Here is a 12,446-nt window from a genome sequence, read left to right as displayed (position 1 = left end):
AGTGACAGGCTCAGGTTTATCTATTTTCAAAGCTTGTCTTCTTAATCCTTATCCTGTTCTGAAGCTCATGAAGGGCTCTGATTGTTCAGAGATCTGTTTACACCCCATTTGAGAGACTACTGAGAACCCCGAGTCTTCCTCCTCCTGACCCTGTAGTTCATTATCCTCTCCAAGGGGAGAGAAAATGTCAAGGCGAGAAAGTGAACGTAAACATCCACATGCTTTGTACTAATATTTAGACTTCGTCATGTACTTTTTTTTTTTTCTTTTTTTTCAGTACGTGGGCCTCTCACTGCTGTGGCCTCTCCCATTGCGGAGCACAGGCTCCGGACGCGCAGGCTCAGTGGCCATGGCTCACGGGCCCAGCCGCTCCACGGCATGTGGGATCTTCCCGAACCGGGGCACGAACCTGCGTCCGCTGCATCGGCAGGCGGACTCTCAACCACTGCGCCACCAGGGACGCCCCCCGGGAAGCCCCCCGTCATACACTTTTTAAAGGTAAGAACTATGCTTTTCCGTTACTTCTTGTCCCCCCTCAGCACCTCCCAATATGCTCCACCCACAACAGTTTTTTAATACTGTGTTGCCTCAGTGACTGGCTGGCCTCTTGTTCACATCTGGGGTCAAGAAGGTTAGTGATGGGATATAACCCAAGGTTTGTGATTTTCTGTGGCTCAAGATTATTTTTCCCATCTGTTTTCCCTTACCATGACTTTGAAAATGAAATGTCATTTGGTTTCCAAATTGAAATATTTCATCTAATCAGATGAGTCTCATTTCATTATTTTAAGAAAACCTTTTCAAGTGTGGTTGGTTGAAAGGAGTAAACAAGAATAAATCTACCACTACCTTCTCTTTCCTAGGAACTTGGAGCTGGAGCTTGTTTTCATGATATAATTAGGCAGGGACTTCTGTGACTTAATTTAAAAGCCTGAAGTATAATCACCTTTCTTTTTTGTTGTTGTTTTTGTTTCAAAACAGTTTTCTTCTCTGCTACCCCCGGGTGAACCTGGCTCTGCTTTTCCAAATTCAGTGATGCCAGGTCAGCAGGGAGCAAATTTGAGACTGTACAATTCCCATCAGCTATTAGCTGGGGACATCTTTCTGTCCCTAAGGTCTAAGTTAGTTCTAAAGGACAGGTTTTCTTTTCAACAAATATGGTTAACCCTATTAATGGTAATGGGTGTTTCACGTGAATGGGCAGAAAACTCCGTACCCCTGTTTTTCCCAAGCATGAATTATGTGAGGCCAAATTAAACACAGTTTGAATCTTTGGCTCCGTTCTCCTTTGTGTTCAGATAAAAGTTGATACTCAAAAAAGATTCTAAGTAATGAAATGCCAACACATGTGGCTTCTGCATCTGTCATCTAAAGGATGTGCCTTTAAAAATGGATTCCTTTCTTCTCTGTTTAATTCTTGGCCTGGTAAACCACTGTAACCCTGCAAGGGAGGCAAGGAGACATTTCTGAACGGTTTTTTTTCTGCTCCAACATCGAAAAGCTTGTGCCAGTGAGTGAGATACACCCAGTACCGCATTAACATCCTATTCTGAAATGCTTGTACCCTAGGCTACCTCCATTGGTTTGATCAGTATCAGATACTCTGACGTCATGAAGTAAAAAACAGGCATGAAAAAAAAAGCTACTGAAATATGAATAACAAACTGTTCAAGAGGAGACAGCCAGTTCTAGAGGACGGGCTCCACTCACTTAGAGGTGTGTACCAACGCCAAATAAGACGAAATAAGAGGCGGTCTTGTTTGTGTAGTAGTTAATAGGCCCCAGAGGGGAAAGGGACAGCTCGATGAAACAATCTTGCCTAATTTTTTCTTAGGTTCTTTACTCTATTTCATGTAACTCATGGTTTAGAAAGGTCTCTAAAATATGACGGTTATAAGAACGTCAATCGGCCAGGGCTCTTAAAATGTATGTTAACAGCTTTGAGCTCGTTGTCTATGAAGCTATCTATCGAAGCAATGGCATTTCACATGTATTTAAACTCAGTAACTTCTACAAAGGAAGGCCTTTACTGGCATTTATAAACTCTTCACCGGAAAAAAAAAGTGGGAAATAATACGATTAATAGTGAGCTGAAGACTTTCATTTCTTCTGAAATTATTTTTAAGGATATAAACAACTCACCCCCTTCTTTGCTGGTGTTAACCTACAAAACACAAAAAGTCAACTTGTGGTTATTTTTTCATGACGGTTGACCTCAATTCCTGGCTCAGGAGACAACATAAAGCAGTTTAACTGGTTTTGTCTTGTTTGAGAAACTAAAATTAAAATCTCAGGAGTTATTTATTTTAACCCACAAACAGGAAGGAAAGCGGTCTGTGAGAAAAAGTCATAAAGACAATTTCCCAAATGTGTGGATCTTTTTAACTTAGTACCAATCTAAAAAAAAAAAAGGTGCTTTTTAAAAATATTTTTAATGTGGGTTTTTTATGGCTCTCTCTAGTTGCAACTGGACACTTTAGGTTTTATTCTCATCTTTCAGCTACCGGCATGTCATAATCTACTCTAGGGAATGACTGCCTAAATTACTATATCCATAAATATTCTAGTGGAAAACATTTGCAAGGCTTATTTTCAGAAGTATGCTGCGGTACCTCGATGTTGAATCCTAGCTCATAAGACCAAATTCAATAAATGAGGAGAAAAAAAAAAAGACCAAATTCAATTCTATTTTTCTGTATTATAGTCAACAATTTCCAGGTGCTATTTTGAACATGGCAACTCCAAAAGTATAACAGAAAAGAGTTATATGGATGCTACATAAACCAATATTGCAGTTTATTATGGAAAAAAACCTACCCAGTGATGGTGATTTCCATCTTTCATACTACCCAATACTGATGATCAAGTACCCTCTGTTATTTACTCTTGGCTAGGATAAGTGATTTTTTGGAAAACAAAATTTGGACAATGTATATTTTTCTGACTCTTGACACATTCAATCTCTTTCTGTTTTTTAAAAGTCATAAATCAGACTCCTGTTGTCAAAGTTTTAGCTTTTGAAGAAGAAATTGCACGAGGTGTTTATTTATCAAAGTTCACTGAGTTGAAGTCATAATGGCTAATTCTGGCTCATTCTTCTAATCACAACTTACTTGGTTAAACCAGTAAATGTGCTTTATTAACTGAATGTTTGGATAAGTAGCTGTGTATACACTGTGTTATCAATTTTAAAACTTTCTATACTAGTCACTGGTCGATCTATAACTTGGAGGGGTATCTGTGTTTCAACCAGTAAGTCTTTATTGAGTGCCCTTTAAACACTCAGAAGAGGAGATTGTAAAATAATCTGTGGGTTACCTTACAAGTTACAATGTTGAGACAAAAATGTAAAAGTAAAACCACAATAAACATGTAAATCACTTATCTGCTTAGGGAGGAAATCTTTTATTTTCTTTGTTGCTTTTGATTTTTATTGTTTTTATTAAATTCCATTTTAATCCATTTATAGGAACAATTTGAAATTTACTAAGTAAATTTAGATCTCAAAGTTGGAAGTGTTAGTACTACCAACACAAGATTTGTGATTGCAGGTCCTGGAAACAAATAGCTAACATTTTTGAGAGTCTCAGGAGGACACATAAACCACTTTCCCTCAACTATATCAATCTGAAGAGAAGCAGAAATGTTTTTATATATAAAGAATGAGTCTCTTCTTAAGTTGTAAACACATAGGGCTCTGATTCCAACCTTCTCTGATTCCCTTTTCTGGCTGGGCAACTTCTTCCACATATCCCCAGGGTAAGTCGCTTGGCCTCATGGAATCTTCGTTTCCCTGCCTGTTAAAAGGGGAGGAGGGGTAATAAAGCTGTTACCACAGGGTGTTGGTAAAAATTAATTAATATTTATAATGTGCTCCATTAATGTCCTCAGGTAATTCATAACTCAGAATTATATGGCACTTGATCACTGCTTAAAGTTTTTAAAACCATCCTTGGTTTTTCGATTCAGGCAAAAAATATAATAAATCTTTATACTTCAAACAGTAGGATTAAGCGTAGGAACATTTGTCTTTCCTAGGAACAATTATTTTCCTGAGGTGAAAATATTAGCATGTTACAAAACCTTATTTCCTCAGTTTTAGACTATGAATAGAGTAGCTTTCATTTATAGTTGATAAAAGCCAAAGGAAGAAGGTTTTTTTTTTTTTTTTTTTTTTTTATAAAACCCATTTTAATAGCTTATTCTGCCATCTTTGGGGATGTTTTCAACTACTTACTATTGAAAGGGAATTGGTTCATCTATTTTACAGTGATTTAAGTCTAGCATTTAAAGGACATCCAAGGGGTCATTTGGTTGATGTCTCCTGCCTGCAGTAATGGTATTGAGCACCTACTCTGCAAAGCCACATTCTCGTATTAGACATGAGGAAACCGAGGCTCGGTGAGCTTAAATAACAGAGCAGAGATTGAAACCCGCACAACTGGACAGTCCATGCTCTTTTCACCACCTGAAACAGCCACTTCCAAGAAATTATACCAAAAGTTCCCCTGCTCTGTACAGACATGCGTTTCTTGTCAGTCCCCATCTTTTCTCTGAACTTAAAAATTAAACTAATATATTCTAACAGAACTTCAATCCCATCCCCAGAGAGCCCAAGAGCACCTCCAAATCATGTGGTAAAACTTATTTTGAAGGATAGACAGTTTATCACTTTAAAAAAGACACTTTTATACATTTTTATTGAAGGAAAAAAAAAGCTACCTATATACTTTCTTGAGAATTGACTTAGTCCACTCAGTCTTAGTAATTTCTTATACCGAATCAAAATGCATGTTATATTACCAAAGTCTTTAAACTTTGTATTGAAGTATAATACACATATAGAAATGAAGTATACTTAATTTTTGAAATGTCTAAAATCCATCCCATCTTCACCTTGTGAAGACAAGATGCCATTTCACATCTCAGAAAAATGTATATAAGGAATAAGGAGCTCTAATAATGTATAAATTAGCTCATATACCTAAGAGTGCTTTGAAAGGTTAAGCTCATTATTTATATTAAGGCATTATTGGTAAAGCATTATTATAATTGTGATTATCACTTACATGATAATAATATATTTTCTTATGTCTTTGGACAGCAGGCAAGACAAGATAAAGATAATTAAACAGTTGTAGGCACACTATCACTATCTTTAAACAGTGATTAACAACCTATATAATGTATAAATATGCACAAAATTTACCTCCACATAAATGGAATAAATCATCTTCATTGCCTATTATTGGAATGATATGGCCTTAAAGTCCAGAAGTACCTAAGAATTTGAATAGCAATTGAGAGAAGTCAGTCTTTAGTAGATATTCATCTTCATCCTTTCATTTTGACTCATATTCCTGTTTAATATTCACTCACAATTAAATGGGTGGAGAGCTTTTATCAAACTCACATCACTGTTCTAAGCTGGTAAATATCAGACACCCAATTATGGAGACTCAGTGATGTTCCTGGGCTGGGAACGCATATTTACTGAAATATTACCCATGAGCAGAGGTCTTTTATTGTAGTTGGTTGCACTTCTCTTTTCTCTAGATAATGAATCAACTCAACCCTACCTTTAACTTAGGTAGAAGGACATAGGCCACCAAATATCCTGCCCTATGCCAAGAGTCTCAAATTAAATGAAAACAAAGTAGCCATTCCCCATATACTACCTTGAAAGATTGGCTTGGACTTAATCCCTATTCTCAGTGTCTGTTGTGGCAGGTACAACAGCTAAGCGGCCCTCTGGGTACCACGTCTCAGCTGTGCAGCTCCCTTCTGGTCATGGGGCTCTGGCACCATTAGCAGAAAACACCCCGAGAAGATCCTCTGAGGAGGGCCTGAATTCAGCTTTTGTCTGCCTGGTGAAAAACATAATTCTTCTCCAACAATTCCCTTAGGGTTTTCCCCAGGGAGTAACATATAACACTAAACCAACTCAATTTGAAGGACAAGTTAGCTAGACGAGAAAGAAAACAATGTTCTATAAACTTACTGACTGAAACCTCAGTAGTTTGCATTTAACCTGCTATTAGAGGTTGATTAATTATACTCATAGCACTAAATCCTGGTTGTAAGATTTCAGGGGAAAAATCATATTTTTAAAGAGTATTAAATATAAATGCAGGTATTTAAAAGATCATAAAAACTTTTTTATTTAAGAGCTTTGTTGAGAGTAACTTATTTATGAAATTTATAGTCCAATATATTGACTTATTTAAATCATTTGATTTTCTAACTTCTCTTTAGAGTTGAAATTTTTACACTGTTTCAGTTCCCCCCCTCCAAATTTATTTATATAGAAATAGGTTTGGGACTTCCCTGGTGGTGCAGTTGTTAAGAATCAGCCTGCCAACTCAGGGGACACGGGTTCGAGCCCTGGTCTGGGAAGATCCCATGCCGCGGAGCAACTAAGCCGGCGCGCCACAATTACTGAGCCTGTGCTCTAGAGCCTGCGAGCCACAACTACTGAGCCCACGCACCACAACTACTGAAGCCCGCGCGCCTAAAGCCCGTGTTCCGCAACAAGAGAGAAACCACCGCAAGGAGAAGCCCTTGCACCGCAACAAAGCAACAAAGAGTAGCCCCCGGTCACAGCAACTAGAGTAAAGCCCGCGCGCAGCAACGAAGACCCAATGCAGCCAAAAATAAATAAATAAAAGAAAAAGAAATAGGTTTAAAGGTCTTCATTTTGTAAACATTATATGGTCGCAGAACTTAAAAAATAAAACAAATAACCAATTTAAAAAAGAAGTTACGGGGTGAGGGTTGGAGGGGAATTAGAATTAATCCATTGGTCATATAATACGTCCTCCTGCTAAATCAGACAGAGGAATTCCAGGTCAGTGGATAAAAAGCTATTCCAATTTCCCTTATAAATGCTTGCTATCACTTTAACAAATCCCGTGGTGGGAAAGTGCTTTCAAGTATCCAAAATCAATGATCAAGAATGAGGGGTCATTATCTGTATAGAAACACTGTATTTTTGGTACAATTAACTCAAAAGTGAAAGTCATAAAGAAACTAAAAATAAGTAAACAGAAAGTCTTTATGAATCTATTTCAGAGACAAGTCTTTTGACTAATTCAGAAAGTACTGGTCTTCCCTCCCCTTCCAACACTCACTTGATTTCCTTAACTCATCTAGTTACATAACTGATTCTAAGACTTGTAAACAAACAGCCCCATTGCTTGACAATTCTGGATCTGTGGGTTTGTACTGCTGTTTCCCTGTGGAGGTTGAGAGCTGTGTAGTGATTTATTCCTTCCCCGCCCCTGCCTTCTTTTCCTATTTTGCTCCTTTTTTTTTTTTTTTTTTTTTTTTTTTTGTCAAAGTAGGTTAAAAAAAAAAATCCAGGGGAACTAAGTAAGTGTGAAAACAAACCCTGGTGCTATAGGATTGAGGCCACCAATTTAAACACCCTAGGCACAAGGAATGCAAAATGTGAGGGTCTCATACTCAGATAAGCTCCCCAGAAGGAGACTACTAATATGTAGTAATTTTCAGCATCCCCTGGACTCCAAAGCATATGCTTTTGTATAAGGCAGCTTTGATTCCCCTGATTTCCCACGCATGAAGCTCTTACAGCTTCAAAGAGAGCTCTGCATGCAAAAGGTACATGGGGGTGTAGTTCAGGAGGAGAATGGGGCTAGTAGGCAGAACGTGGGTGAATTAACATTCAGGTCTATGCTTTAATTCCAGTGCTACCTTCCAGTGGTGTACCCCAGTTATAACACTGACTGCTGGCAAATTAGAAGTTTTCTATTTTGGTAATTAGACCTTTTCAATTACCTGGAATTAAAACACACCTAATTCCACCATAGAGAAGTTAGATTCCAGATTGGTTCTTAGGTTGTGGATTCGATTTATTTTTGATAGCATAGATTAAGAACAATTTATACCATGGCATGTGTGCCATGCACACACTGTGTCACTGATGGAATCTTCAGGAAACATTTTCATTGCGTAATAATTTAATACAGATAAAATAAATACAGAATAAGTATTTTGTTTTAAAAATCTAGAAATTTATGCGGGCTTAAGTGAAGGAAGACAACAGAGCCCTTAAATACCTTAAGTGATTTCATGAAATTTTAACTAATTCTCCTTTTGTGTGTGTTATTTTAGGAGACCTTTATTTATAAAGGTTTTCAAACTGTTTTCTCTCCCATTTATCACCTACTCTTCTAGTAGTACGGGCATTGTAAATTATTTCTACGCCAAAGATTCTCTTGGAACATTAGAGTCTAATCTACTAGTAGACTTTCTTCTTTAAAAAAGCTCCAGGGGACTTCCCTGGTGGTTCAGTGGTTAAGAATCTGCCTGCCAGTTCAGGGGGCCCAGCTTCGATCCCTAATCAGGGAACTAGATCCCACACGCCACAACTAAGACTTGGTGCAGCCAAATAAATAAATATTTTTTAAAAAAATTATTTTGTCATGGGAACTTTTTTCTATCAGTATATTCCCTAGCTTTAGTTTTAAAATTTATTTTCAGGTGTATATCCTGAATAAGAATGCCTGATTCTCTCTGACTTTTTGATCCATGTGATCCTGGTTGAAATGAAAGTGGCAGGTCCCAGTTTTGCAGCCACTAAAATGAGATTCTGAAGTGAAATAGTTACTGAGCCCAAGAAATGAAGAGGAGCCTCTTTGTTCTCTCGGAGGCTGCAGTTGGAGCTTGCTGGGTTTTGTTCTGGCAGGTTCACAAGGTCTGTCAGAAACAATGGAAGCATAGACCTTTAGAGCTGGAAGGAATGAGGCTTAGTCCTCGCTTATTCTAAATCCTTCATGTTAGAGATGTGAAAATGCATCCCAGATAGGGTTTGTGGTCTTGAGAGGCATGTTTTCTATTTTTATTTTTCTAAAGCCATTTTTAAAATTCCGGTTCATTTCAACAATATTTATACCCTACTAACACACAGGGACCCTCAAATTTATTGTGATTACTCCATCCACATGGTGGAGGAATTGGAGGGAAGGACTATTTTGCTCCCCTGAAAAAAGCGAGCAAATGCAGAGCAAAACTCTGGACAAAACTTAAGGACCTGGATCTGATTCACCAACGTCCATATTAATAAAATACACTCTCTGATGTACTTTATATAATCACAAACTCCAAACATGAAATATAAAAATAAAACAGTATTATGGAGGACTACATGTTCAAGCAAGGAAACCGTAGCTGGGTTTAAAATGAAAAAAAGATAGTTAAAAAAATTCACTTTCTTCATATATCTTCCTGTGTATCTTGGAAACACATTTATTTACTGTATAAACAAAGTTGTAATTTTTTAAAGTTTACTGTTACATATGGTTATCAAATAGGTAGAAACACTAGTTGAGAAGACAGAGGAGAAGATTATATTTCTGCTATTTCTACATAATACCCCATTCCAAATAAGAAAAACATTCCAAATGAGAAAAAGTTGGTGAGTCTGTGGTCATGAATGTTCCCAAATGTATCCATGATTTGGCTGTTTTTACAAAGTCAGAGAAGTTGGACCATTGTCTTTCCCCTCATCTCAACTTCTGGGCTTGCTATCTGACAGACTAAAGGCTCAAGTCATTGGTAGCTTTAGTATGGCCTTCTGGGATGATTCTTTATGGAGGGAATTGACATTTGTTTCAATATGCTTCTTAGGCTTAGCACTGGGGCCCTGGAACCATTGTTACCAGAGCTCTCCAAAGCCTAGTGTGTTACATGAACAAAAGAGTTACAAGACAGAATGACCTTATTTTATTTGATTATTATTTTTAAAATTTTTTATTGGGGTATAGTTGATTTACAATGTTGTGCTAGTTTCTGCTGTACAGCAAAGTGATTCAGTTATACATAGACATATATCCACTCTTTTTAGATTCTTTTCCCATATAGGTCATTACAGGTATTGAGTAGAGTTCCCTGTGCTATATAGTAGGTCCTTATTAGTTATCTGTTTTATATAAAGTAGTGTGTAAATATAAATCCCAATCTCCCAGTTTATCCCTCCCCTCCTTTCCCCCCTGGTAACCATAACTTTGCTTTCTATATCTGTGACTCTATTTCTGTTTTGTAAATAAGTTCATTAGTACCATTTTTTTAGATTCCACATATAAGTGATATCATATGATATGTTTTTCTCTGTCTGAATAACTTCACCTAGTATGATAATCTCTAGGTCCATCCATGTTGCTGCAAATGACATTATTTCATTCTTTTTATGGCTGACCATTGTGTGTGTGTATGTGTGTGTGTGTGTGTGTGTGTATACATACACTGCATCTTCTTTATCAATTCATTTGTCAATGGACATTTAGGTTACTTCCATGTCTTGGCTATTGTAAACACTCCTGCAATGAACATTGCGGTGCATGTATCCTTTCAGATTACGGTTTTCTCGGATATATGCCCAGGAGTGGGATTGCTGGATCATATGGTATTTCTATTTTTAGTTTTTTAAGGAACCTCTGTACTGTTCTCCATAGTGGCTGCACCAATTTACATTGACACCAACAGTGTGGGAGGGTTCCCTTTTCTCCACACCCTCTCCAGCATTTAGATCCTATTTTATTTTATTTTATTTATTTATTTATTTATCTATTTATGGCTGCGTTGGGTCTTTGTTGCTCCACGCGGGCTTTCTTTAGTTGCGGTGAGCGGGGGCTACTCTTCGTTGCGGTGCACGGGCTTCTCATAGCGGTGGCTTCTCTTGTTGCGGAGCATGGACTCTAGGGGTGCGGGCTTCAGTAGTTGTGGCTCGTGGGCTCAGTAGCTATGGCTCACGAGCTCTAGAGCACAGGCTCAGTAGTTGTGGCACACGGGCTTAGTTGCTCCGCGGCATGCGGGATCTTCCCGGACCAGGGATCAAACCCGTGTGCCCTGCATTGGCAGGTGGATTCTTAACCACTGTGCCACTAGGGAAGCCTAGTTACTATTTTATTTTAAAAGGAAAATCAAACACATAAAAACGGTGCATGTGTGCATACACACACACACTCACACAGGCATACACCATGGTTATGCACCAAACAGCAGTATAACATAGTGGTGAAAAGCTTGAGTTTTGGAGTCACACAGACCTGAGTTCTACTTCCAGGCCCAGAACTTAATCTCCACTCTTCTTAGACCCACAAAATTACTTTCAGTCAACTAAAAAGATTAAAAATATGGTACGAGGGCTTCCCTGGTGGCGCAGTGGTTGAGAGTCCGCCTGTCGATGCAGGGGACACGGGTTCGTGCCCCGGTCTGGGAGGATCCCACATGCCGCGGAGCAGCTGGGCCCGTGAGCCATGGCCACTGAGCCTGAGCGTCCAGAGCCTGTGCTCCGCAACGGGAGAGGCCACAACAGTGAGAGGCCCGCGTACCGAAAAAAAAAATGGTACGAGTTTCAAAGTGCTTAAGTTTGTATATTTATAAATTGTTCATACTCATTCCCAGGCCCTTCCAGTAACACCTATGATTCTCTATACCCTGCTAACCAGCCAAGCTCAGATCCCTCCTTGCTTCACCAACACTTGGTACTGGAGCACTCTTTTGGGGTTCACAGTTCTTAAACTCAGTCTTTATAGTGCCTAATCCTTCCACCCACCACTGTGTAAACATCCTGCAGACCCTGTCTGTCCAACGCCTATTCACTCTGACAGGAACATGCGCACTTCAGCCACTAGTTGATTTGAGTCTGCTGAGCCCCCTTTCCTGATCTCAACCCCCCAAGTCCTTACTCTTAAACACACACCTTTTGGGCTTCCCTGGTGGCACAGTGGTTAAGAATCCACCTGCCAAAGCAGGGGACACGGGTTCAAGCCCTGGTCCGGGAAGATCCCACATGCCACGGAGCAACTAAGCCCGTGCGCCACAACTACTAAGGCTGCTCTCTAGAGCCCGTGAACCACAACTACTGAAGCCCGTGTGCCACAACTACTGAAGCCCGCGGGCCTAGAGTCCGTGCTCCTCAACAAGAGAAGCCACCGCAGTGAGAAGCCTGCACACCGCAACAAAGAGTAGCCCCCGCTCTCAGTAACTAGAGAAAACGCGCGTGCAGCAGCGAAGACCCAATGCAGCCAAAAGTTAAATAAGTGAATAAATAAATAGATTAAAAATAAATAAATAAATAAAAATAAAGAGGGTTAAAGAAACATGACAATTAAATGCAATGTAAAAAAACAAAAACAAAACCAAAAAAACACACACCCTCTGAGCACCAGGATCACTTTGTCTTCATCCTCCAAAGACCAGTCTTTTCCTCAAGGCATCTGCTAAAGGCAAGTGATGAATTTCAACATCTCTGGCATCCAGATTAATGAGGTTTTATTCTACACTGAAAATATCCATTACTAATCAGATCTTGAACATGCACATATTTAGTTAACTTAAAATGACTACTATTATGCAAAAGTTTTCATTTTATTAAACCTTTCTTTATCCTATATCATTAAGAAGAGTTTCCTGTATTGCTGCAT

The 12,446-nt window shown here is 38.8% G+C and overlaps 1 long non-coding RNA gene across 1 annotated transcript; it reads right to left on the bottom strand.

Moving 5' to 3' along the window:
• Window positions 1–3,508: 3,508 nt before the first annotated feature.
• On the bottom strand, window positions 3,509–12,446 carry LOC309815667. The gene is made up of 3 exons (XR_014295915.1): window positions 12,178–12,446; window positions 5,210–5,281; window positions 3,509–3,797 (listed from the first exon to the last, which is right to left on the bottom strand). It is a non-coding gene; the product is annotated as an uncharacterized lncRNA (long non-coding RNA).

The sequence above is a fragment of the Mesoplodon mirus genome (genome assembly GCF_964341445.2).
Source record: "Mesoplodon mirus genome assembly, chromosome: 14".
NCBI lineage: Eukaryota > Metazoa > Chordata > Mammalia > Artiodactyla > Ziphiidae > Mesoplodon > Mesoplodon mirus.
Note: the sequence above shows the minus strand (reverse complement) of the source record. Positions and strands in the feature narration are given on the sequence as shown.